The sequence below is a fragment of the Crocodylus siamensis genome, chromosome 4 (assembly GCF_052110815.1).
Source record: "Crocodylus siamensis isolate JL-2025a chromosome 4, ASM5211081v1, whole genome shotgun sequence".
NCBI lineage: Eukaryota > Metazoa > Chordata > Crocodylia > Crocodylidae > Crocodylus > Crocodylus siamensis.
The window spans coordinates 1,338,037-1,365,099 of record NC_143398.1 but is presented as its reverse complement, the minus strand read 5'-3'; the positions used below and the strand labels follow the sequence as shown (position 1 = coordinate 1,365,099).

The window sequence follows — 27,063 nt, the reverse complement described above, 5'->3', positions numbered from 1 at the left end:
CAGGTCTAGCTGATATTTCTCCCTGGCCAGGTCATACTCTGTGGTCTTGGGCTGCTGTGGTCCTGGGCATTGATAATTCTTTCTTTATTTCCTTCCTCCAGTGATGGAAGCAGGTGACGTTTCCACCCCAGGTCCTGCTTGCCAGCCTGGAGACCTTGCCCTCCTCCCCTCGTTCCTGTGCATTGGGGAAGGCTGGCCAGTGCTTTGAGCTCTTGCGGGAAGCCCTCGGGTCCCCCATCTCAGGATAGTGCTGGCTGCTTTTATGGCTGTATCGCATCAGTTGCCCATAGCCATGTTACGATCCGCTGCTAAGATGCGGTTCTTTCTCTTCCACGGCAGAGGCCTAGAACTGCATGGCCAGAAGGGACCGGCGGAGGTCGCATCTAGTCCAGCCCCTGCCTGCGGCAGGGTCAGCCCTGTCCAAGCCATCCCAGACAACTGTCATCTAAACTCTGCATGGACCCACGTGCCCATTTCCCCTTCGCAGTCCGGGATTACATTTTGGTGGGCTGAGCTCGCCATGCCCTCCCTCTCTGCCTGGGGGGAAAGACAGCTCTGTGGCTTGCCCACTGCGTATCTGGAGCCCTGGCACAGGTGTGGATGGGGTGCGAGTGGGAAAAGGGGAAGCCTTAGGTCATGCATCCCTGGCGCTCAGAAGAGTGGGCAGGCGGGCACAAGCCCCTGCTGTCATGAGCAGCTTTGCCAGGTGCCCCAAAGTCGCCTCCAAGATGAAAGGGCTCCTGCCTGCCCTCCTCTCCGCTGGTCTGCGGATGCCCAGCCCGGCGGGGCCACGCTGGTAGGGAGAGCGGCCTGGCTCCCTCTCGGGTGCCGGGAGAAAGCGCTGAGCCGGCAAAGCGAAGGGGCTGGCTCCCGTGCAGGCTGGAGCAGCCAGGCCAATTACTCTGCTATCGGGGCAGCCAGAGCAGCTTCCAGCTCGCTGCTGGCACCCTGCACTCAGCTTCGGCATCGAGCGAAGCCATCCAGCATAGGAGAAGGGGGGAGGCGTCCGCCCCTGAGCAGCGCGGTGACAGGCCCATAAATCATCCCGCCAGTCACTGTTCCAGCTTCCGCAGCAGCCTGGGGACCGTCAGCCCTGGAGAACCTGGCGGGTATCTTTTGGCTTCGTCCAGCATGGCTGAACCTGCAGAGACAGCTTGGTGCACGCCCCGGGCAGGCCCGTTCGCCTCGCGGCTCGCTCTGGGGTGTGGCGTGGCGGTGCTGAATGGCAGCCCTAAACCACTGTTCCCCAGGGATAGGAAAGCAATATCCTAATTGGAGTTGCTAAAGGAAGGCATGGAGGGTTTGCATGTGGCCAGGGCTCTGGGAGCTAAAGCGGAGGGGGATCTGCCTCTTATCTCACGCCTATGACATGGGGCAGGGGCAGCTGTGAGAGCCGCTGTGCCCAAGTCATCCACTTGCCTCGACACTGGGGAAAGTGGGGGTTGTTCCCCTTCCCAGGACCTCTGCACCTAGCTGTGGGCTTTCCCCTCCATCTCCCCCGCTCCATCTGCCGGAGTTCGTTCTGCATGCCGGTCCCCGGCGGCGAGCGCACCAGCCCTCTGATAAATTGAATCCGGCTCGCAAAGGAGCTCTTCGTCGCCACGTGTTAAATGGGCCCCGTTTCAATCACTTCATCGCACGCGCGCCCAGCGGAGTCCTTGGCGGCAGCTGGATTCGGAGAAGATGGAGAAATCAATTTCCAGGCCAGGAGCGTATTATGCACGGGTGTCACTCAGCCCGGCCAGGGAGGGGTGGGAGTGAGCAGAGCTCGGGCTTGCAGAAAAGTGAATGTGCTTGGGATGCCGAGCCCGTTGCATGTGCAGCCCCCAGAGGCGGGCAGTGCTGGCGGCTGCTCGTAGCTCGTGGGATTGGGGCAGGTCCCCTCTCCTCTTCCTTCATCTGCAGAGCAGCAGCCCTGGATCCCCCCAACATCCTGGTAGCCAAGTGCTTTGGGGATCCTTGGAGTCTTGTAGACCCCAGGCTCTGGTTTCTTTCTTCTCTGTAGCATGCGAAGGGCGTCAAAGTGCTGCCAACCCTACAGAAACCCCGCTCCACTGGGAGCCTGCGGGTGAGCATTTGTCTCATCCCGCAGCCAGAAACGGAGGCGGGATACCCAGGAGAGTCACTGAGGCGCTGGCGGGGCTAGGGATGCCAGCCCACGAAACCGCCTGGCTTCCACTTGCATCGTGGGCCTCGGGTGCAGTGCTGGGGACGGGCTCCTGGCTCTGATGCGGGCGTAGGTGACTGGGGTCCGGGTGCCAGACTGGAGCAGGTCGCTGCTGGCACGGTGCCGCTGGTAGTCGGGCCACGGACCACCGCAATGGCAGAGACTAAGCCGAGCCAGAAGGACGCAGCGCGGTTCCCTTGGCTGCAAAGGGCCGGGTTTTCCATCTGAGCAGACCAAACCCAGGCTTCCTGCTGCGTCTTCCGGCTCGGGGAGCTCTGCTGGAAGAGCCTCCAACTCCAGCTCTGGGAGTGGGGAGACCATGACCGGCGGCATCCGGGACCATCGGGGCTGGCACGTGCTGCGCCAGGACAGCCGGGGAGCCTCTCGCCGTGTGCACGGTCTCGGTGGTAGCATCGGAAGCTGCCAGTTCCCAAGCAGGCTCCCTGAAGGAGGATGAATTGTTGTGCCTCTGCTGATTACCGGCAAGTCCGTTTAACACGGAGCGCGAGCTGACAAGACAAACAGCTGTATTAATTTAAGCCTACTCCTCCCCCAATGCCAGGGAGCGGCGTGGAGGAGTGCGACGCACGCGCGTGGGTGCGAGATGCGACGGCTGCGTTTGGCGGGGCTCTGCTTTGAATGAGGGGGCTTGGCTTCCCTTCTCGAGCCAGGCCCCAAATCGGACCGGGGCCGTTGCCTCGGCTGTGCAAGGATAAGAGCGGATGGCTGGGGAGCACATCTGCCTTTGTCTCCGGCACGCCAGGGCTGGGTTTTTGGAGGCAGGGGAAGGGAAGGGCCGCGTTGCAGATGCTCCGTCATACCCCATCAGCCCCGAGTGGTGGGGAGCCCCGTCACTGCGTCGGCGCATCAGTGCAGCCTGCCTTGGGACTCACTGGCTGCAATGCCAAGCTGTTAGGGCACGGTACAAGGCACAAACTCATCCTGCTTCTCCCCAGGCACGCGGGGGGTGGATCGGTCTGCTCTCTCCTCCCAGGGAGCCTCTCCATCCCCTGGGCTAGGCCTGCTGGCTCAGCCGTGGGTGGGAGGCATGCCTGTGCTCAGTGCCAGACAGGGCAAGCTGGGGGCCGAGCACATGCACCCCAAGAGCTGTTGGGGGCTGAATGTGGCGGCTCTGTTTCTATGAAGAAGACAGCAGAAGTTTTTGGGGTTCCTGGTTTTCTAATAGTCCCGAGGTTTCCGGGCCTGGAGCTCTTGTTTCTCTAGTCCCATGGCACTTGCTCCTGGCACAGCAGAGGGGCAGGGGCACAGCCTGGGGGACGTTACCCGGAGCAGGGAAGGGCGGTAGCAGTTTCTCTTTGGAGGGGACGAGTTGCCAGCCTAGCGTCTCCAGCTCGTCTGGGCAGGGGCCAGCTGCCCTCTTATAAAGACACCTCTGCAAAGGAGTCTGGAGCCTGCTGCCGAGGGAGGGGGAAGAGGAGACGAGCCACGTCTTCCTGAATCAGGAGCGACCTTTTGCGCGTTTGGTGCCTGACCTTTAAAGCAGGAAGGGGCCATAATTCCCGCAAGTGCCGCTGGCAGCTGGGAGAGAGCCGTGGCTCGAGGGTCCTCGAGTGAGTGTCTGTGCAGAGAGAGCAAGTGTATGTGTGTCTGCGTGTGCACACGTGTGTGCGCATGTGTCCCGGGCTCCGTGAAGACTAGCAGCATTGCATTACATAGCCCCGGGGAGGCTGGCTGGCAGCGAGGGGGAAGCTGCTCTTCCAGCTCGTCTTGTGAGAGGGACGTGGCTCCTCCTTGGTGCCGTGACCCTGGTTGTCCAAACCGTCCTGTAAGCTGCTCTGTTGTCCAGGGAGCCCTGGGGGGGAACTCAGCCCCCAGCGTGCTGGTTGCTGACCCCACCATGCAGGCCAGAGAAGCAAGCCATCCGTGTCGAGCCTAGCAAAGCGGCCCTTGCGCTTTGGAGCCGGCAGCTGCCCTCTTGTTCTGCTATCGGAGTCTCCTGTGGCTTTCTACTCGTGCGGCTTCAGCCCCGGGGAGCTGGGACGGGCCCGCTGGAGTCGGCGCTCCTGGCTGCATTAGTAAATCGCTGCTCCGGGGCATCCGGGCAGGAAGCCGTTAGCGTGTTGCTGTGACGGGAGCATCCGTCCCGTGCTGACAGCGCCGTCACTTTGTGAAATGCCCAGCGGGACGCGGGCTTCAAAGCAGCGAGCGAGCGGCTGTGCCCCTCTCCCTCCGGGCACATAGCCCCAGCAGGCGGGTGGCTGAGGCTGCTTTTGGCTCGGGTTCAAACCAGGCCAGCCTGGAAGCTGCCGCATGCTTGCTGCCTGGCTGGCTCTGAGCTGTGCATCAGCATCTCGGAGAGGCCTGGTTTTCTGGCGCTCAGCCCCGCGCTGGAGCAGGGGGGGTGTTACCCCCGGCTGGTGACTGCAGGACCAGGGTGTAGCTGCTCTTTGCTCCGGCTGCTGTAGGATGCCAAGGTCAGGAGGGTTTAGCAGGCACATCCCCGAGCGGGGAGCAAGGACGTTTGCTGGGCACCACTGCTTTAAGCTGGCCGCCATCCCCCTGGGTGGGGGCTTGGGGGTCTCATTAGACCCCAGCGCTGCAGGGGCAGCCTGCCCTGCCTACGTCACGGGGCCAAGATCAACGGCAACCCTGACTTTTAAGCGAGGACATTAGTGCCGGCAGGAGCCGGCGTGGCGCTGCGCCCTGCGTGAGCCACGGCTGGCTCTTTAGCATTAAGCGTTAAATTGGATGATTAAAGGAGACTTCCATTTAACGATCAAAAGGCCCAGCCGCCGGCCCCAATGCTGGCCTGGCTGTGATGTGCCTAATCGGCACTTTCGGGCCTGACAGCCCCCGGCGCCGCGAGTAACTGCAGCCGCGAGCTAGATCCCCCCCAGGAGGTGCCTGGACCAGCGTGTCCGACTCCATCGGCAGCTCGGCGGGGCTGGGCGAGCAGATTCAGGGTGGGGTGGGCCAGGTCTGCCAGCAGGGCCACCTCTGCGTGTCCCTTTCCCCGGCCTTCCTCCTTCCCGGGGCTGTGCGGGGAGTGCTGCCCAGCGCTGTAGACAGCCAGGCTGCCAGCTGTTGTGTCTGTCCGGACTAACGCATTGCCTGGTTTAACGAGGCCACGGCTGAGCCGCTTGGGGCTCCGGGGGCCCTACCTGGAGCAAGAAGGTCTGTGCTCGGAGCACCTCCCCACTTCTCCTCTCCGCTTAGAAATGGGCAGAAGCAACTCGCCTGGGGTCACCCACAGCAGAGCTGGGCACAGAGCCAGGCCTCTTCACGGGGCCACGCCATCCCTGGCCCCTGCTGCCGCCTGCGCCCTGCTTGGGTCAAGGACGCTCCCCGGTTTTGCGTTCCCTCCCTTGCCCTCTGCAGCCGCCTCAGCTTCCAGACCACGGCCGAGGACAGGAGGCCGAGTCCCTATTTCGTAGCACGCAGCGGGCCGACCATTCCCTGCGTGGGCCTCGTTGCTCACGTGCGTTTGAGGGGCCGGGGGCAGCCTGGAGCCAGAGCTGCTTTTCTGATCAAATGCAAATCTGGTTAAAATGGTCGGCTCACAATTAGACGGCTCCAGCGGGGAGTCTGTTTGGATAATGCAAGCGATGCAGGCGGGGCACCGGCTTCGGGGCTGCCCTGCAGCTCTGGGCTTTGGATTTTTAATGGGGCTCAGTAGGGTCTAGGGACCTGGGGTTGTGGCAGGGCTGCTTTTGGGCTCATCTGAGCTGGGCCCAGCCGGTGCTTTCCTCTTCCCCCCAGTGTCATAGTGGGTTACTGCAGGAAGAGGAGCGGTCTCCCTGCTGTTCCCCTCCTCGCTGCCTTCTCCGGGGTGAGGGCTGTGGCTGTGTGAGATGGGGCACAAGGCTGCCTCCAGCAGGGCCTTGCCGATGGACGGCTGCGGGCCGGGGGTGATGGGCACTGCTGGGGGCATCTCGTCCCTGGCTCTGCGCCTGGGGCCGGACCACGGTGATGGACTGCTGGGGTCCGTGATCCCTGCTATAGGCTGTGGGGCTATTACCCTGCTTCCTCCTGGAGCGCCCCTCCGATCTCCTTCCCCTTCCTGCTCTGCTTTCTGCTCCCTGCCCTTGTCTGCTGCTCTGCTTTGTGCTCCCTGCCTTGATCTGCTACTCTGTCCCGTCTGCGGCCGCTTTCTGCTCTTTGCCCTGTGCTCCTTGCCTGCTCTGCTTTCCGCTCCCTGCCGTGCTCTCCTGCTCAGTCTGCTGCTCTGCTTTCCACACCCTGCCCTGCGCTTCCTGCCAATCTCTACTGTTCTGCTTTCTTCTCCCCATCCCATCTGCTGCTATGCTTTCCGCTCCCTGCCCCGGCTGCAGCTCTTGCTGCTTGTCCTCTCTCTGATCTGCCTTGTGCGACAGACAGAGAGGCTGCCTGATGCCTGTTGTGCTCCTGGGGCCGGGCAAGAAGAAGGGAAGCTGAGAGCAGAGCAGGAGGCTGGGGCAGCCCCAGCATGGCTGGCAGGAGGTGGGGCTGGGGCAGCTAGAGCCGTCCTGGCAGACGTGCCCTAGAAGGACCTCTCTCTGTCCCTCGTGCAGGGCTCCCTGCTCCAGCTCTGCTCCACAGAGTCCTCCCGTTCGGGGCAGTAGGAGAGGGTCGCGGGTCGTTTTGGCCTGTGATAGGGAAGAGGGGACACCTGGGTTGTCGCTGCAGGGCTGGAACGTCCCTGGCCGGCGCTGGCAGAGCAGCCGCAGCGTTTATTCAGCTGGGGCATCTGCTCTGCATCTCCTGGTTCAGATGTCTGCGTTTAGGGCGCGAAGGACCAAAGCAAGCAGCCGTGGGGACCCCGTGGTCAAGCTGGCATGACCGCAGTGGGCAGATGATGCCTGCTCCGTCCCAGCTAGCCATGATCTCTGCAGGCAATGGGCAGGGGTGGCTGCCGGTGGACGCTGCTGGACTGTAACCATTGCACACGGGGTTTTTTGCAGGCGCAGCTCCACTGAGCCCTGGGACCCCCGGTCAACCTCCTTGCTCTGGCCAAACTTGCCATCACCTGGACCGGGGGCAACCCTCATGCCAGTGCAGCTGTTTTCCCCTTGCTTCTGCTCATGTTTCCAGTGTCCACAGGCCCCTTGGACTCATTTGGGGGGTGGCAGGCGCTGGCCGGTGTGCTTTGCTTGGTGCCTCCCTTTGGAGCACTTATTCTTTCTTGATCCACGGCTATTTTATTCCATTTTTGTCTCCCGGGATCCATTGCTCTGTCTCTAGTGGCTCCCCTTGGCTTGCAGTTCTGCTGGTAGGCTTCACTTGCATTTCTTTTGGGGTAATCATGAGGCCTGACTTGCACAGGCCAGGATGCAGCCAGGCATCCAGGGCTCGGAGGGGAGGGGATACAGGGGGTGGTTTGGCAGCGGGAGAAGGAAACGCCAGCCAGGTCAGTCCTGTGGGCGCAGCTCTGCATGGGTGCAACCCCTCCAGGGACCTCCTGCTGCTTCCCAGGTGCTACTTAGGGCTCGAGGGGATGGGGGTTAGCCTGTCCCCATTGTACAGCTCCAGCCTGGTGCTCAAAGTCATCCTGATTTGCCGGGTCGAAGCTCCTGGCCTGCCCCAGGCCACCCTCCTATGTACCTGCTGTTGGCTGCCAGGGTCTCTCACTGCCCTTGGTGTGTTGCTGTGTGGCGGGCCAGTAGGGGACGCTCCTGTGTTGAGCCCCCCCCACCTCCCTGCGCCTGAGCGCCTCCCTGGGGCACCTCACGTCCGGCTGACCCCCTTCCTGGAGCACACTCACTAGCCTGGGGGTAACATAGCTGCCACCACCCCGAGAAGGGACTGTCTCGGCCCTGTGTCCTTGGGGAAACACAGGCCTAACGTCCTACAGGTACTTGACCCAGTACAGGCACTTGGGGCACTTCCCCAAGTCGGGGACAAAAAGTAAAGTCTCCCTTAGTCTGCAGACCTAAGGGGTCTCTTAGGCATAATTTAGATCCACCGCTCAATAAGTCTCCCACGCTGGTCACAAAGGAAGACTTTATTGATTACAGGGGTAGGGTGAAAATAGGGTACAAGATTGAGCAATATCCTAGAAATCCTAAAGAGCAAACAGAGTGGCTGAGGTAGCCTTTTGATCACGCATCTGAGCTACTGCCAGCTAGATAGCTAATCAGATCTCGAGCAGCTTACTCACAAGCATCTTCCAGAGGCAGGTGAAGTTTCCCTCTGGAGGCAGGCTGTTTCTAGCTCGTGAGTTTTGGGGGAGAGAGCCAGTTTCAGATGGTAAAACTCCTCTGAGTCCCCCGCATGGCCGCTGCCCCCTCCTCCTGGACAGTCCTAACTTATATAGCCCCTGTGACCTCATTCCCCTGGTCCAGTGGAGGCCAGCTCCGGTTGGCTGCTGGCCAACCAATTTGAAATACATCACTAGTTGCCGGGCAGACTCCATCCCCCCAGGTAGAAGCCCCTCACCCAGGTAGCCGATACCAGTCCCGTAGGCAGAGGGAGCAGGTGCCCCCTCCCTCAGGACTGGAGCCAGCTCAGGTTCCCTAAAGATATGGTAAAGGTGTACGTCCTCTGCTGGGCCCATCCTAATCAAATGGTCACAGCACAGAGATTTTGGGGAGAAACCAAGGTGGCTTTCTGCCACACTCTGCACCCCATAACCAGCTGTCCCCGATACCAGCTCGTGGCATCCTGTATGCCCTGCGCTTGCTGGAGCTTGTCCTGGCCCCAGCTGCTCCTAACCTGGCCTCCCCAAGCCCCTGCTGGAAGCCTGCTTCTCCCTCCCTCCTTCGCTGGCTCTGTTCCCCTTCCCCTCCCAGCAGCAGCTCTCAGCATCTCCATGCCCCTGTCCCCACCATCCCTGTCCCTTTCTCTCTGCCTCCAGCTTGTCCTCAGCTCCCTTCAGTACCAGGACGTCGGCTTTTGCTGCGCTGCCCCCTCCTCCCCTGGCACAGCACGGAGGCATCCTGCCTTGATTGCTCCCCTGTCACTTCCCGTCGCGGCTGTGCGTGGCACCGACCCCCGTTGCCCCTGTTTACAGTCGCTGCTGGAGCAAATTATGGGGATTTTGAAGCTCCCCGGGGTGGACGGCTCTGCATGGTGCTGGCTGGTGTCCAGGGATGTGCGTTAGCTTCCCCTTGGATTCACATCCCTCTGCGGTGAGCATGCGTTGCGGCCAGCTGGGGAGCCCCACGCCGGGTTGCGAGGGCACCCGCTCAAACTGGTGCATCCTGGGGCGGTCCGTGGCTTGACTCGAGCGTTGGGGAGGCAGGAAGGGGAAACTTGTACAAGTCCGGACTCGCACTGTTTAAAATTCAGGCTGGCCTGCGAGTGCTGTCTCCTGCTCGCCTTCCTATCCCCGCCAGCTGTGAACTCCCCGGGTCACACTCAAGGATTTGTCTTAGCCTGGTATCCGGTTTCCAACCCAGCCAGTAGCTGGGGGAGAGGAAAGGGTAATAATCGTCCCCCAGCCCCAGCCGTGGGCATGGAGAGGATCTTCCTGACCTCCCCCTTTTAGCCGGGGGTCGGTGTGCCCTGGAGCATGAGGGTGTTTGGCATCCCCAGAACGCACGGCTGCTTTCATCTTCTCCCTGCTTTAACACTGATGATCTTTATACCTGAAGAAACAGCCATGGAGATGCTTTGATCTTGCCTTTTGCCTCTGGCTTGCATAGGCCAGGAAGGAGCTTGCTCCAAGTGGGGCTGGGGCAGGGAGAGGCCAAGGGGCAAGAGAGAAGAGACTATTCATTAAACCTTGTCTGTCGGCAGCTGGGACCCAGATTTCCCCAGGTCTGAGGCTGGTGACGTCCTCTCTCTCCATCCGAAGCGCTGATTGATCCATTTGCGATGGATCTCCCGTTGCCGGATGCATCCCGTGCAGGCACCCGCGGGGTGGTTGATGCATTCATCATCTCCAGTAATTAGATCGATTGAAACTGGGATTGATAATTTGTGGAAATGGGACCCAGGTGTAGGGAGGCATTGATTGAGGTGTGGAGACTGCTCATCTCTCCCAGCGTGGAAGCCCCGTGGCACCGGCCTGAAACATTTGCCGCCCGCAAAGAGCGGTTTCTCCGCCGCCACGTGGAGCCCAGGCTGGCGAGAGCGGATGCCGGCACTGCTCAGGCATCCTCCAGGAAATCCAGAGGGGATACTCGAGCACACGGAGTTTTATGGCAGTTAAAAGAGCCCTTCCAGTGCACCACCCTGCATTTATCATTCCTCTCCAGCCTTGCAGGCAGCTGTTGCTTTTCTGTCAAGTGTCGGCAGCCCGCACGGTGCTTCAGGAACGCTTCTAAAGTGAAATGAAGTGAAGCACCCTTTGCTAGAAGAGCTCCCGGAGGGGCAGGCAGGGGTAGAGCAACGCTGCGCTGAAGGGAGCGGGGTGATGGAGCCACCCGTGCCGGCTGTCCATGTGGAGCTGGGCTCTCGTGGGCTCTGAGCCCGGGGCTTCGCACCTGTGTGGATCAGCCTAGGGAGGTTTCCACGTGCATCTAATACAGCTCCAGCCGCCATTTCCAGCTCTCGAAAAGCTCCGAGCTCTGGCCTGGTCCCATGGCAAACCTCTTGGACTTGCCACCTCTTCCCCAGCTGGGGAGTGGGGATCTTTGGCTTGCCCTCCGCGGCGGGGCTGTTGCAGCAAGAAGTGCAAGGCTGCCATCGGCCTGGGCAGCTGGCCAAGAGCCTGGCGGGAAGCAGGGTCTTGTGCACGCAGCGGGCACGTTGCTCGCTTGTGCCAGCAAGGAGTGCGCGCGCCGGTGCACCGAAGCAGCATGCCCAGAACAAGGCCACACTGCAGGGAGCTTGCTCTGCGGCGGTACGTTTTCGCAGCCCAGACTTGGTCTTCTCTGAGCCCCCCGCCAGCCCAGAGGTCGGCACGCTGCGTTTCCACTGGGCTGCATCCGCAAGAAAGCTGCAGGGGTTTGTGGCAGGGCTTACACCCTGGGGACGTGCAGCTAACGAACTGTCCTGACATGCAGCCTGTGCAGTCTGCCAGCCCCTTTGGCCAGGAGATGCGGGCGGGCGGATGGAGTCCGGCCTGCTGCAGCGCCGAGACCTGGTCTGACGTCTTAGCAGAGGCCTGTGCCCTCATTCTTGTAGCCTGGATTCCAGCATCTCCGAGCAGCTCTGCCATCCGGTGCTGCGGCTGCCGCCTTGGTCCTTCCGGTTTTTCTCTCCTACGTGAAACCCTGGTCTCGCTGCATAGGTATTACTGGGGCCGCTGGCCCTCAGCGCACCTGGCTTCTGTTCCTGGCTGTTGCGTGCACCACATGGCAGAGCACGGAGGACTTCATTAGAAAACTGAGCGGCCTTTTTGCCATGGGGAGAGGCAAGAGCTTGGAGATCCTCGGGAGCAAGGCAGCAGCCAAGGATGAATCAGAGGTGCTGACGTGGTGTCGTGCTTTGTGAGTGGCAATTAGCACACGATGTTGCTCTATATTGGTTAGCGGCTGACAGCCCTGCCGGCTCCCGCGTGAGGATGACTGTGCCCTTGGCACATCTGACGATGCCCAGCCCCAAACGCTGCTCGCCGCGAGGCACGGAAATAAACTTGTTTCTATTTGGGGAGTGTGGGGGTGGTGGCAGGATGGGGAGTGGGGGGGCCTTGGAGAGCAGAGCGGGTTTGCTGGGGTGGGGGGGCGAGCGTGGCCAGAGACGGGGAACAGACCCCGCGTGGGAGGCTGCGAGCAGACATCAGGGGACCTGGTACGCTTGGATCCCTGGGTCAGCTTCACGGCCGCCGCAAAGAAGAATTGAATTGGGCTGAGTGGGGACCCGCCTGTAGAGAGACGGGGCTGAAACTGGCCTGAGAGCGGTGAGGTGGGGCTGGGCAGCTTTGCCCCCTGCCCCATTCTGCGTGTGGACTCTGCCCCTGGCGGCTCCCATATGGGGTGGGAGGTCCGGAGACCCCAGGGAGCGCTGGCCACCCGGCTCCATACTCGGCGCCGCCAGCGCCTGCTTGCCCCGCTGTGTCCGAGAGCGCTTGGCTGCGCAGAGCTGCCCTCCTAATCTCACCTCCTGCTCCTGTCCACTCGTTGGGCAGCGCTCTCATTCTCCCTGTCACTCGGGCTTGATTTGCTTTGCTAATGACATGACAGATAACGAGCTTCCTAATTAGCCGGCAGGGAGAGCTGCCCACCTGCAAGCCAAGCTGCTCTCGCGGGGCCGTGGCATTGCTTTCATCGCGCTGCCGGTGGGACAAGGTGCCGGACACCCCGTGCTCCTGGGGACTGCGGCCGGCCGGTCTGGGGAGGCTGTCTGTCTGGGGTGTGACGCTTTCTTGAGCTAGGCTTTCTTGGTTTTTCCTTTCCCAGCAGTACGTCGGCCTGAGATGCTCAGAGCAGAGGGGCCAGGTGAGCGGGAAGCCGCTCTCGCCGCACGGTGCAGCGTAGATGGTAGCAGAGCTGGCTCAGGTAGCGGATGCAGTAGAGCGCTGCCCACGCTCACGGGCCCTGCTGGGAAGGCGGAGCGCCCGACCTTGCTAGCTACATGGAGGGGGCGGGAGCTGTGTCTTGCTAGATGACCCCGGAGCTCCAGTGCCTGAGGACATGGAGCCCCTTCATTAACCTCGAGGCACGTCCAGGTGAGGACGAGACTGCCAGGCAGTTCAGACCGCAGCACTGCAGCTGCGCTAGACCTGTCGCACTGCTCCTGTGTAGGGCATCGGTGTTTCCAGTGACCACCCCCCCCCCCCCCCGTGCCCAAACTCTCCTGAATTTGCTGGTGTTGATCCCAGTTAATGCATTGTCCTCTTTTGCCCATGGAAAGGACTGAAGTAATGGCCAGTGTGTAATGGAGACCGAAAGCACTAAAGGCCCGATTTGCAGGGACCCTGAAAGGACCCCATTGCTGGTTCACAAGCTGATGGCACCAAGGCCCGGAGAGGAGAGAAGCGATGTGCCCAAGGCCGTAGAGGGGAGTCGGTGCCAAAGGCCTGAGCCCAGTTACTGCAGGCTCTGGGCTCAGGCTCTGTCTCTCTTCTTGCCCTTTTGGGCACAGGGAGGGTGGTGCGGGGGGTGTTTGCAGCTAGCGGTGCTGTGACTGCTTGCTCTGACCCTGGGCCTGGATCCTCCCTGAGCTCAGCGGGGTCCTCCTGGGCCGAAGGGCTGTTCCCAAGGGCAGACCAGACCCTTCCCATCCGGGTGAGCCTTGCAGATCTCTGTCAGCGCAGAGCAGTGTGGACCCCCAACCTCCAGGCCCTGCTGCCTTCGTGCAGCCAGGGAGTGTCTCCCGCAGCAGCTAGGGGCCAGGACAACCCCGTCCTGCATCCATCGCCTCCCTGGGTCTCCCCCTTCCCTTCTCTACTGGCTGATGGTCCCTGCCCCTTCGGGCCCTGCACCTGGGAGCTCCCTTCCAGGGCAGTTGTGTCGTGCTGTGCAAGGGCCTTTTTCTTCTTGCCATTGCCGAGGTCTTTTGAGGTCTCCACCCCAGGCTGGCTCGGGGTGCTGCTGTGACGCAGTCGGCATTTGGGGACCCCCCTTTGTGCTAAGCACTGCATGCAGGCAGTGGGTGCTGGGCCTGGAGCCATCCTGTTTTTTCATAGAATCCGACATAATGAGAGACCTCAGGAGGTCACATCCAGTCCAACCCCCTGCGCCAAGCGGGACCAGCCCCAACTACATCATGCCAGCCAAGGCTTTGTCTACCAGGTCTTCAAAACTTCCAAGGATGGAGACTGCACAACCTCTCTGGGGAGCCTGTCCCAGTGCTTCACCACACTCCTAGTGAGAGAGTTTTTCTTAATCTCCAACCTCAACTTCCCTTGCTGCAGCCTGAGCCCATTGCTCCTTCTGCCATCTTCCCCCACTGAGAACAGTCCGGCTCTGTCCTCTTTGCAGCCCCCCTGCAGGGAGGTGAAGGCTGCTTTTACATCCCCTCCTCAGTCTTTTTTCTTCTCCGGACTAAATCAACCCAGTTCCCTCAGCCTCTCCTCACCGATCCTGTCCCCCAGGCCCCAGTCATTTTTGTTGCCCTCCACTGGACTCTCTCCAACATGTCCACATCCTTTCTGTAGTGAGGACACAGGACTCCAGATGTGGCCTCCCCAGTGCCGAACAGAGGGGAAGAATCACTTCCTTTGATCTGCTGGCAACACTCCTCCCAATGCTAAAACCTGTCCCTGGCCTGGTTGCTACCTTTCCGCGTGATGCTGGGCCGGTCCCCTCATTCCTCCTCTCGTTGCCAAGCAAGGATGGCAGCCAGCTGCCTTCGGGGAGCGGTGTCCTGTTTGCAGGCAGGGCAGATGGACAATGTCTCTTCTGTCCCAGCGGGCTGTGATCTCTGCAGGCGGCGGGCGGGGTGGCTGCCGGGGACACGGCTGGGCTGGAGCCAGTGTGCACAGGGTACTTTATAGGCACAGCCCCGGGACCCTCCCGGTCAACCTCCTTCCGGCCATGGCCGAACCCGCCATTGCCCAGACCAGGAAGGAGGCCCTGGACGCAGGACGATGGAGCTGTTTTCCCATCACTTCTGCTGACGTCTCTGGCATCCACAGACCCCTTGAACTGTTCGTGGGGGTGCTGGCCGGGGTGCTTTGCTCGGCGCCTCCCCTTTGAACACTTGCTCCTGCTCATGCAGCTCAGGTTGCCATCAGGGGCGCCCTGTTGGCTCCTCTTCGGCTGCTTTTCCTCCTGTGTCCGGCTCGGCAGCTTCCATCGCTTCCCTGCCTGCCCCCACAGCTGAGCCCAGCTCATCTTCCGACAGCAGCGGCGTTTGCAAGTTCCCCCGGAAAGTTAATTAAGAAGAGATCCGGCCGCGGAGAGCTGCCGCTTTCATTGGGGGTGATCGAAGTGTGAAGACGGATGATCCGAGGAAGGCGGCCTGCGTCGCCTGAGCCAGCCACCTTCTCCCGCCGGCCGCGGGGAAAAGCCGGGGCGCGGAGCAGCGGTCAGCAAGGCGCCGCAGAGAGAGGCAGCTCCCCGCCCCCCCCCCCCCCCCGAGCCGTGCACCATCGGGAGGGGAGGGCACGGCATTGAGGAAGCGCGAGCGTGCACTATTTAAAACTCGTTCTGTCGCAGGTTACAATCCTCCGTGGCAGATATGGGTTGTTAGTTTGCTGAAAATAGACTTTAATTGGCTACTGTACAGTGTAATGATTTTAATTTGACAAGAGAGCCATAATTCAATCAGCCTGTTAGGTGTTTAAAGGCGTACGTGAGTTATTTGAGGAGGAGGAAGTGGAGATGCGGGGGGTGGGGGAAGGAGGCCTCGGCCCCGACGCGCCAGTGCCTCGCGGTGGGGGCCGTGCACTCTCTGGGCCACGCCGGCCTGACCCACTTCCCTGGAAATAAAGCCTGCTTGTCTTCCTGGGTTTTCCCAGCAGCCTGTGAGGAAGCAAGGCGCTGCTATTGATTTCCCATTGGAAGCACTGTCCTGCAGCCAGGCTGGATGGTTTTCTCCTTTACCACCGGAAGCGGCAAGGGTCCCCCGTAGCCCAGCGCCCTCCCAACCCAGGAGACGTTGCAGCCCCACTGGCCGTTCAATAATGCTCTGCTTCTGTTTCGGACCAGGGAAGGGCTTTCCTCCGCTTGGCACCTGAGGAAGTCCCTGCCAGAGCCCCTCGGTGCGCAGCAATCGTGTCCTCGCCTTCCCGGTGCACCGACTACGCTCCTCGAAACGCCGTGCTCCGGAGGGGTGGGCAGAGCTCCCGGCAGGCTGCGAGCCGGGACAGAAATGAAGTCTGACAGCTGCTGCCGAGCCTCCCTCATCTCCTTCAGCCTTTTTGACGCTCCGAAACCTCGTGAGAGACGAGCGCTTTTTCCCCCCGGGGCGACGGGGCTTCCTGCGACTGACACGGCCACGGCCCCGCGGCATCGCATGCAGCGCCGGTGGACTCCGGGACCTGCGCTCGGCACTTCTGGTGCCCTCTGCGCAGCGCATCGGGTGTGCTGGGTTGGCTCTTGCATATTGATTGCACCGCTTGCCGTGTCTTGATCTCTCCGTCGTCCTCCTGGACAGGCCTGGATGAGGCTCCCGGGATTTATTGCCTGCTTGGGATGCCTCTAGAGAGGCAGAGCACTATGTGTCCGGCTGAGGCATGGTACAGCAGGGTGCAGACAGCTGCCCTTGCTACTCTCCACATGATTTTCCTTTTCTCCCCTGCCCCTGACTTCCAGCAGATGTGTGGCAGGAAGCCGGCAGCCAACAGCTCCATGACGGGCGCAGCTAACGTGTCGGGCCCTTGCTACCTCCGTGTTTGCTCCATCCTTTTGTTTAAACCCTAGGCCCTCAGGGCTGGTGGGGAAATGAAGTCGCCGAAGCCACAGAGGCGAGGCAGGCTGCTCTGTGAGCCATCCCAGCAAGATGCTTATCCAGCCCCTAGGAAACAGCCAAGGAAGGAGAAGTGATGTAGTCGGACCTTGGTAATGGATAAGGGAAGAGGTGATGTTCAGGACCTCCGCTGGAGCTGCTCCGGGCCCCGCGTGTTAAGAAGAAGCTGGAGAATTTGGAGAGCCTCCAGCAGCGGGTGACAAAAGTGACTGAAGGATTGGAAAGCAAAGGGTTATGAGGACAGGGGCCTGAACAAGAGACGGCAGAACAATCCCCTGCACTGGCGCAGGCTGGGGGTGATGGGCTGGCAGCAGCGCCACAGAAAGGACCTGGGGGGTAACGGTGGACAAGCTGAACAGGATCCAGCAGTGGGCCTGTGGTGCCAAGAAGGCCAGCAGCATCCTGGGCTGCGTTGGCAGGAGCGATGCCGGCAGATGGAGGGCAGTGATTCTTCCCCTCTATTCTGCACCGGGGAGGCTGCATCTGGATCCTGCATCCAGTTGTGGGCCCCCACTACAGAAAGGATGTTGGACCCGTTGGAGAGTCCAGAAAATGGTTGTGGGGCTGGGGGACGGGACTTGTGAGGAGAGGCTGAGGGAACTGGGCTGATCGAGTCTGGAGAAGAGAAGACCGAGGGGGATTGAACAGCAGCCGTCACCTCCCTGCCGGGGGGCTGCAAAGAGGAGGGAGCTGGGCTGGTCTCAGTGGGGCAGATGACAGGACAAGGAGCAACGGGCTCAAGGGAAGCTGAGGTCGGATATTAGGAAAAGCTGTTTTTCCAGGAGGGTATTAAAACACTGGAACAGGCTCCCCAGAGAGGTCGTGCAGTCTCCATCCTTGGAGGTTTTCAGGCCTCGAGTAGACAAAGCCTTTTGACTGGGATAATGTAGCTGGGGCTGATCCTGCTTTGAGCAGGGGGCTGGACTAGATGTCACCTCCTGAGCTCCTTCCAGCCCGCGTTGTCTGTGTTTCGCTCGAGGGAAAGGTGATTAAGCTGGGACACAATCGCAGTCTCCAGGCACCGGAAGAGCTGCCACAAGGAAGAAGCGAGAACATCTTTTCTCCCTCGCTGCAGAGGTCAGGACACGAAGCAATGGCCTGGAACAGCAGCAAAGCAGGTTTATATTAGATCCCAGGAGAAACTTGCTCGCTGTCAGAGCAAGGGAGCGGTGGCCCAGGCTGTGCGGGGAAGGCCTGGGATCTCCTTCACTGGGGGTTTTTTTTTGCAAGCGGCGGCTGCAGAAGCACTGGGCTGAGTTTGGAGCAGCATCTGACCGGGGGGCTGGACCAGAAGACCCTCAGCTTTTCAGGCCCCTTCTACCCCTGTGATAAGAATAAACCCTGCTCGGTTCCTGGTCCATCTCTGGTGATGTCTTGGGGTGATGGTTGTCAAGGCAATTCCTTAGTTCAGCCTCCCAAGGCCAGCGCGAGCCAGTGACCTTGAAGATGTCACATCCCCGAGGCCTCGGCGGAGGCCTGAGCATGGCAGGCGCGTCAGGGGCAGCTTTCGAGCAAGCTGCTGCCATTGAGGCGCCTGGCCATGAAACAAAAAAAAAAAAAAGAAAGAGAGTCATTTTAAAAAAGCAATATCTTTATATGCGAATATAATTGCTCGGTGTTTGATAGTCGCAGGCTTTCGTTAGCATCCTTGCTGTTATATTGATTTTTAATGTTTATTTGCAAAACCTCGAACGTGTGTCCAAGCTCTTGAATGGCTTCCCAGAACGGCCCTCGGCGCGCCTCCGCGGCTATGAAATATCGCATTTACGGGCTGGCAAAACGGTATTTAATGGGGGCTGACAGGAGAGTGTTTAAGGGCAATATGTATCGGATGCTTAAACGTTTCTATTAGCCGACGCTTGGCACAGATCGTTGGATGGGAATGGAGTTGTTCCGGGGATTGCAAAAGCTTCGCCCTTTCTTCACTGGCATCCCAAGAAACCCGGACGCCTGGGTCCCCCCCGACCCCGCGCCGTGCGTGAGACGCAGGTGTGTTGACTTGCCTCTTCCTCGCTGCGCAACACCCCAGGGAGATGAGCGCTTAGCTGCGATGGGGGAGGAAGGGCCGGGGCTGCTGGTCTAATGGCTGTGTTTAATTGGGACGAACTGGGCGGCTGGCGCCCGGCGCGCGTGCGTTTGGGGAGGGGTGGCGAGTGCTGCCTCTTCTCGTTCTCTTTCCAGGCAAACCTTCCCATTTGCATGATTCCATAGAGGCTGCAGCCGCGCCGGAGAAGGGGCCGTTAATCACAGCAGCTCCGACTGCAGGACAGGGTTTCCTTCTTTTTCCTTTCCCCTCCCTGGCTTCTCATTAATACAATTAAAATGCTTTAAATAACCGTAATAAATCCCCCGTCAAGTGGCAGGGGAAGAAAAATAGCTCTGTACAAGGCCTGGCCCCAGGGCCTTGGCTTGCAGTCATGTCTGCACCCCGGGCAGAGCTGCGAGCACCACTGGGCAGTGCTGCGGGATGCCTAAGGGATGGGGTCAGTGGGCCAGGTTGGGAACGGCCTTGGCCCCGCGACCCCTGGGAACCACCCGTGGCCGCCTGCAATCCCCGGAGTTCAGGCCCACTCTGGTTTCTGCGCTGGACTCACTCCAGCCAGTGCAGGTTGTGTAATAGCTTAACGAAGCAGAAGCATTATCAGATAGTTTCTCCGTTTGTTTTAATTAGTGCTGGCATCAACAGTGGCCTCGGAGCAACACGCGGGGCCTGGGGGCTGCCGGACCGGGCCGGGCGCTGTAAGCCTTACCGTCTCGCGTCGCGGAGAAGATCGCAGCGCGCCCTCGTCCCCCTCCCCGACGCCCGCGCTCGACGGGGTTACGAAGTCAACAGCCCGTGCCAGACAGACACTTAAATCAGCCATAAATTTGCTGGCGTTGTTAGTGAGGATTAATCAGTGTTTGTACAGCACTTTGAACGTGCGCCACGCCAGACGAGAGGCAACGTATTATTTACCTTGAATTTTGACTGTGAACTTGTTGGAGTGGCACAAAGACCTCCCCGGTCAATAAGTCCCTCTTCAGATTTAATTGCAAGCCTGTTTCAAATGAGGAAGCGGGCGAGAACCGTTCGTGGCGCGCTGCCGCCAGCTGGGGTTTTCTGTTCCCCCGGCAAGGAGGGAGGCTGCCGGCGTGGGAGCTGGCACGGCTCCGTGCCAAGGGGAGGCGGGATCTGAGGCTTGGCATTCAGCTACCCGAGGGCTGTTTGCATGGCAGCCCCGGGCAAGCTCGGGGCCGGGGGCGGTTGCTTCTGTGTGTTAATAGGGGCAAAGCTCCCCTTGTAATAGGGGGAGGGGTGGAAACCCCCTTCCTGCTCTCCTGGTCTTGTGTGGTGGCATCAAGCCAAGGCTGCAGGGGGTCGGGGTATATTCTGCTCTATCGGCATGGGAGGAGGTGGGGATTGGGCCCTGTGCAATGAACCCAGACGGCATCGGGGAAGCGCGGGGCTAATTCTGTCCCCCGGCATTTCCAGATGGGTGAGACGAAGCCTCTCCCTGCAGGGCCTGGTTTAAAGCTGTGAGCTGTGGCAAGAGGCCTGCGTAGCACATCTTGAGCTGTTTTAATGCAACTTGCGTACTCCTGAATGGCAGCTGGGCTAAGAGGAGCGACTGCGTCTCTGCAGCGCCTCTGACCCCCCAGCAGCAGGACGTTGGCGGCTGCGGCCCCCCTGGATCTCGGGGACAGGGGCGATGCCTGGGGCTGTGTCCTGTGGCTCTGAGGTTGGACACGGGGTTTGCCTGGGCAGGCGGTTGGATTCGATGAGACCCCGCAGCTCCCCCCAGCCCTGTTTTTCTAGGATTTGAGGAGCTGCGATTCTTGCTGAACTGCCCCTTCCAAGCGTGCCTGGTTGGTGCTGTGTAAGGACTCTCTTTTAAAACCTAGGTAAGAAGGTCCTTTCTCCTGCAGGCCGCCCACCTGCTAGAGGCTTTTCAGGACTTCAGAGTTTTAAGATTATTTTGCTTACGGGTACTGATAAGATTGTCCTGCCTGGAGATAAATGTGCGTTTTATAACTCTTAATCGCTTGCTCAGTGGGCCTTATCTGTGCTGTTTGACCATTTATTTATTTTCTGCCTTTCAGTTGTTGAATTTGCTGCAGAAGATGTAGATACTCGAGCGCAGTGGGACTGGGTCTTTGGAGGTAGCCGGTGCTCTTTGGCAGCTCTGCTCAGGTGCTCCATCGCCTGCCGTGCCGCACGGTTGATGCTTCGTGCCTTTGATCTTGGAGGTGGGAACATTTTGGGGGCTTGATACCACCCAGAGCAGGGCTGCAGTCTTTGGGGTCCTGCCTCGGCCTCTTGGACGCTGCCGTTAGCATCCAGCTGTCGAGTTGCCTTTCTCGCAGCGTGCTGCGGCGAAGGGACTCTATCCCCCTTGCCGTGCCCACGCTTCCTCGAGGGAGATGCTCGCTGGGATTAACACCCGCAGGCTCCAAGCTGCTCAAAACCAGGCGCTGGTCCTGCGGTCTCTCTGCGGAGCCAGGGTCGCACACAGGTCGCTAATGAGATGAAACCTCTCCTCCCCTCAATCGATATTTGGCTGGAAGCAGCAATCAGTAAATGGAAGCTGGGTTTGCATTTCCAGCTCCTGCCAGCGTTGAGGGAGGAGGCTGTGCATGGCCAGGCAGCGCAGGGGAAGCTTGTGCATTGGGCTTCATCCAGCCCTGCCTGGCAGTGCTGCTTTGAGCCAGTGAATAGATACCCCGGGGAGGGCACCTTTCCTGTTTCACCCAGGGAATCGCCTTAGCTTATCCGGCCTCTTCCGGCAGGTTTCTCCACTCGCCGTCAGCCCAGATCAGCATGGACTGGAGGCGGGCAGGGGGTTCCTCATAGAAATCGTAGATGGCAAGGGTGGGAAGGGACCTCAGGAGGTCACATCTAGGCCAGCCTGCCCGAGCAAAGCAGGACCAGCCCCAACTAGATCATCTCAGCCAAAAGGCTTTGTTTAGCTGGGTCTTCAAAACTTCCAAGGATGGAGACTGCACCATCTCCCTGGGGAGCCTGGGCCAGTGCTTCACCACCCTCCTATTGACAGAGTTTTTCCTAATCTCCAACCTCAACTTCCCTTGCTGCAGCTTGAGCCCATTGCTCCTTGTCCTGTCGTCTGCCCCCACTGAGACCAGCCCAGCTCCATCCTCCTTGCAGCCCCCCTGCAGGGAGGTGACGGCTGCTGTTCAATCCCCCTCAGTCTTCTCTTCTCCAGACCAAACCAGCCCAGTTCCCTCAGTCTTTCCTCACCAGTCCTGTCCCCCAGACCCCAACCATTGTTGTTGCTTTCACTGGACTCTCTCCAACGTGTCCACATCCTTTCTGTAGTGGGGGGCCCACAGCTGGACACAGGACTTGCCTTGGTGTACTGAGGGGTCCAGGCCTCTGCATGGGATCTCTGAAATGCATTTCATAAGAGACCTAGAGCCATGAGGTGGAAGGGACCTGCAGAGGTCATATCTAGTCCAGCCCCCCTGTCCGAGGCAGGATCGCACCATCCCATGTAAATCCATCGTCTAGACTCTTAGCAAAACTGTTGTCATCCCAGATGCAACACGAGGCCTTGCCAGCTCCTTCCTGCACTTGCAGCGGCAGGATGCGGGCAGGGTCCTTGGCCCCCAGCCTCTCCCGTGACGTGGTAGAGGGTATTTCTGGCGCTCTCGGGTAGCAGTTAGCGCGGTTTTAGGAACAGATTAGACCAGCGCTTCTCTAGGATGGTTCAAATGAGGCTGCTCCTGCCTGAAGCAGGGAGTTGGACTAGATATGACCTCCCCAGGGCCCTGCCAGCCTGGCTGTTCTCCGAGTTTTATATATATATAAAGTGATAGCAGCCCCCCTCGGCTTTCCCGATTGCTGCCAGCTGTGAGCCAGAGCAAAGAAAGCGGCCCCGAGGCCTGGCGCCAGCCCTCCCCCTTGCAGCCTCGGATGCCTGGGGGTGATCCTGGCTGAGGTCTCGCGACCCCTTCGTTAGCTCCCGGGGCCGGGGAAGGGCCAGGCGCCGGGTCCTCGTGCTGCCTCGGGAGACTGGTGCATGCGCCCACTGCCATCTTCCACCGCAGCTTCGCGTGGAGCCGGCAAGCGGTGATGGATGTGGCTGCGTCCTCTGATTTACAGCCCCGGGCGATGAAATAAAAGGCCGTCATCTCGGCTCCGGCGGGTTACCGCCATGGCAGGGCAACTGGAATTTAGTGCCTCTTTAGCTCTGGCCCGAGCGTCCCTCAGATTTGGGGGATGAAGGATGGGCGGCTCGCGCCAGCCGGCTGATTTAGACCTTGGAGCACAGAGGCCGGCAAGGCGGGGACGCGGCGTGAGGGGCGGACTCGGGGCTTCGCAGCGGCATAACTCAGCCCCACTGTGACATGCGTGGGATTTATGGCACAGCTTGATCGGAGAGAGCTGGCGTGGAGGCATTGGGGAGGGTATTTTTTTTCTCTTGGTACTGCCAAAATAATGGAACAACGTCCTTTCTTGCTGCTCCCCTCCCGCCTCCCCACGGAAGAGGAAGGCAGCAGCTTTTAGCAAGTTGGGCCACGGATGGTGTATGGAGCCTGGCAGGGTCTGCCCCAGCCCTGGGGACCGTCACCTACATCCTATCGGATGGACTCCAGCTCCAGGCTGGGCTCGAGGGAAACGAGCCCTCTGTTGCTAAGAAAACTGGCTCTGCTTGTGGCCTCGCATTCATTGCAAAGGTGGCTTGACTTCTGTGCCTGACTCCTCCTTGCTTTCGTTGGCTCGTTTCTGCTGCTCGTTACACATCTTTCAATCAGCAAATTCATACGGTTGTAGGGTAGTGGGGCTGGAAGGGACCTCACGAGGTGGCATCGAGTCCAGCCTCCCGCTCCAGGCAGGATCAGCCCAGCCGTGGGTCTGTCCAAATTGCTCTTGCAAACCTCCAGGGAGGGAAATCCTGCCCCTCCTGTAGGCGCCTGTCGCAAACCCTGACCCCTCAGGGTCCTCCCGTTCCTTGTCTCCAGCCTCAGTTTCCCCAGCTGCAGCTGGAGGCCATTGCTCCTATTCCCGTCCCCTGCAGCCACAGAGAAAAGCCCGTCTCCATCCTCTTCATCATCAAGGATCGGAAGATTGTGATCAAATCCCCACTTGGGCTTCTCTTCTCCAAGCTAAAACCCCATAGCTCTTCCAGCCTTTCCTCATCAGTCTCGTCTCCCGGGCGCCTGATCGTTGCAGATGCTCTGTGCCAGACTTCTTCCAACCTGCCCACCTCCTCCTCAGTAGTGTGGGGCCTAGAATTGGACCCAGGACCCCAGGGGAGGCCATACCCATTCCCTAAGGGGGTAGATGAGCCTCTCCACAACACGGGGCCCCATGCGCCAGCAACCCCCTCGTCTGACCGGCCTTCATCCTGGAGCGGCGGGGGAGCTTGGCACCGATGGCCATTGCCGTCCTGGTCCCCAGCCCTAGCTGGCCCCGGCAGCCCCCGGGGGGAGATGCAAGGCAGGGGGTGGGGGAGGCGCCTGGGGCCTGCCGGCAGCGCTGAGGAAATAATAAACCGTATCAAAGTCTCGTTCATTAAGGAAAAACGCGGCGCGAAATTGCTGCCGCGCCTTTGTCCGCGCGCTCCCATCTGATTCATTTCCTTCATTTCCTGCAGCATCTCCCTTATCTATTTCTCTACAGTTTTATTCTTCCCTCTGATTTTCCCCGGTTTGGCAGCGGAGATGCGCTCCCCCAGCCCACCGCACCCCCTTGTGCTGTGGGGCAGCTCTGCCCCAGTCCCTGGGTCCGGCTCGGGTCTGCGGGATTTAGGGGTTTTGTGGCAACCTCTGGTGCTTGCTTCGGTGCCTGGGCTTCTGGGTTCGAGGGCGTGTTCTGCAGGGCCCTGGGGGTGTCTTACTGAGGCTGGTTTCTGGTGTGGAACGGCGTCAGCGTGCAAAGGTTGGAGCTTGGGGACCGCGTGGGTCCAGGTATGCTGGGTCCTCCAAACAGGCAGAAAGGAAGCTCCGTCTGTCCAGACCCCCCCCAGGCAAACCCGGTGTCTGGCCTCGGAGCCACGCAACACAGTCGCTCCCGACACAGCCCCAGGCATTGGGATACAGGGGGGCCGCGGCTGCCAACATCCTGCTGCTGCCGCGGGGGTTGTGGGTGCTGCAGAGAGCCCAGGCCGTGCCCCCGCTGCAGAGGAAGGCAAAACCCCCCAGTCAGACCAGTCTGAGCAGGGGGAAATCCCTTCCTGCCCCAGTGCAGTGTCAGGCTGAGCCCGAGTGCAGGGGCAGGACCCTGCGGGGTTGGTGCCAGCAGGAGCATTGGCACAGCCCCTTCCCCGTGTCTCCGTCCTCAGCCTGGGCTGCAGCAGCACCCGGTGTCTTGGGGGGAGGATTTAACCCCCCCAACACATGAAGCAGAAAGGGGGAGGGGAGGGCAACCAGCACAGCTCCGAAACCTGGGACACCCCCACACCAGAGCACGGGCATTGCTGAGCCTAGATCTTCCTCTTCCTAAATAGGCCTACACTCAGGTGACCCCAGCAAACTCCCCTCCTCGATCCCCTCCCAGGGTGTCCTGCAGCCGCGGGGGGCACGGGCAGGGTCGGAGCCAACATTCGCCGATGGCGTCTTTCGGACACGGAGCTGCCTGTGGGGGGTGGACCTGGGGCCTAGCGGCCCTTCCTCTCTTGTCCCCGTGCGTATTAAGTAGGTGCAAACTGGCCGGGAAGAAACTTAGCCTGGAAATCGGGAGAGAGTTCCCAGCCATTGGAGCTGCCATGTGCTGGGTTTAGAGGTGACCGGCGCCTTTCCGGTCCCGCGCTTGGTTTAAAGGGCCTGGCAGGTGCTAAGGGGGAGGGTGGGACATGGAGAAATCTCCAAGCACTGCTGAGCTGAGCCCTCCTAGACCGGGCGCACAGCCCCCTCACCTGCTGCCCTGACTCTGAGGTCGAGCCATGATGGATTGATGCTCCCTGGAGCCTGGACACGCTGCTTGAAGCGATGAGGCTGTGTGTACAGGATCGACAGCGAAGGCGCGGGCCCTCCACTCTGATCACGGAGCTGCCGCTTCCACCTGCTTCTATAGCAGGGTTCATGCAGCGAAGCCCCTGGTGGGAAATGGGTCGGTAGGGACAGGTGCGTGGAGGTGACCGTCGCCTCCTGAGAGCATGTGCCGGTGTCGCCGGGCACCGGTATTGTCCTGCCCTGCATTGGGCACTCTCCTCCATCGCTTCCCCGCCCGGGGCCCGTGGCACGGAGGTACAAATGCGGAGCATGTGGCACTGAGCCGGGACAGGATGCGGCCGTCGGAAGAGCGCTGCTGGGCAGGGCTTCTTCCAGCACGTCAGCGGGCAACAGAGACGTGACCCGGCTGTCGGAGCACGGCAGCGGTTCGGGAGCGAGGGCCACGTGGGAGCCTCTCTCGGTGACGGCTCCTCTCCTTGTTCCTGGCAGCGCGGCGTGTCGTTCCCAAGAACAGCGATGCTTTCCCCGTGGCAGTTCGAGTGGCGAGGGATTGAGCTGCTTTTCTGCTGGAGCTGCAGAATCGGTGTAGCGAGCGAGCTCAGCACATGGCTCGCTCTCCGTAATGGCCTGCGAGTTGCACGGGGCCCTGAAGCGCCGCCGATATCCTCGCAGCCGAAGCGACGGCTTGGCCCTTTTTCTGTCTCCTTTCTCCACGCGCGGTGGCAGATGCGCCTTGCAATGGGCTGTCTCTGATTGCAGGTGTAATGGAGTAGAAGAGCGGTCTCTGAAGGGAAGCCCTTTTCCATGATGATCATGGAGATGGTGGTTTAATTTCCGTGAGCGCCGGCCCCTGCAGAGTCGAATCAAAGGCTGCGGGCTGGAGATAACAGCCGGAGTCCCTTCAAGGACATGGAGCTGCTGAGATTTGCTCTGGTTCCTCGTTTCTGGGCTGCTTTTTTTGTGTTCTTTTTCTTTCCTTCTGAGCTGTGCAAACCTTGGCCTGGCCCCAGCGACTGCATGCACCCTTGGCTGTGAGTTGGGATGTCTGTCAACTAAAAACCCACCTTTGCCAGTGCTGGGGGTGACTGAGATGGGCCGGACATGGTGGGGTTGGCCGGTACATCCCGTGGACGGTGCTGTGCACAGGGAAACGGCGCCTCCTTGCTGCTGCTTCGAGGCAGGGGCAGGGGGTCTCATCCACCTCCTCTCACGCTGGGGCGGCTGGATCTTGCAAGCGAAGCGCGCCGGGTCCTTGGGAGACATCCAGGGAACTCGGCAGGAGGAGCCAGTGGGGCGCCAGCACCTGGTGCTCTTCCTGCCTCGCGGGGGGTGGCAGCCGCAAGGACCGGTTTGGAGGAGACGGGAAGCCAGCGTCCTGGGTGGGATGTCCTGAGCCAGCCGCCTGCATCCATCACGCTCCAGCTGTGTGTTGCGTCGGCTCTGGATGCAGGTCTCTCTCTGGATCCCCTGGCCCTTTCCAGGCTGTCCTTGGCTGTGCCCAGCTCCAACCTCCTGTCTTGGTTTCACGGCTTTCCTGGGAGCAAACTGCTGCTCTTGGTCTGCTCCTCCCTTTCCCTGGGCACTGGGAACTGGAAGGAAGCTGCGATCCCCCACTGTCCCCCCGATCGCTGTGTTGCAAGGTGCAGGGGCTGCAACGGGCCTCTTATCTTTGCAGGCTTGGGGCAGCTTGAGGCAGCTCTGGGAGCCTGCAGTTTCCACCCTTTTGGTCGGCCGAGGGGAGGCCTGGCCAGAAGCAACATCAGATGGCCACAAAGCAAAGGGCACAGGTAGGGCCCTCGACCCCATGGCTGCTGCCATGAACATCC

The 27,063-nt window shown here is 60.4% G+C and overlaps 1 protein-coding gene across 1 annotated transcript in view; it reads left to right on the top strand.

Annotated features, from left to right (window-relative positions):
- SND1 (staphylococcal nuclease and tudor domain containing 1) overlaps positions 1-27,063 on the top strand; it is a 231,867-nt gene that overhangs the window by 87,849 nt on the left and 116,955 nt on the right. The gene's annotated exons all lie outside the window — the stretch shown is intronic.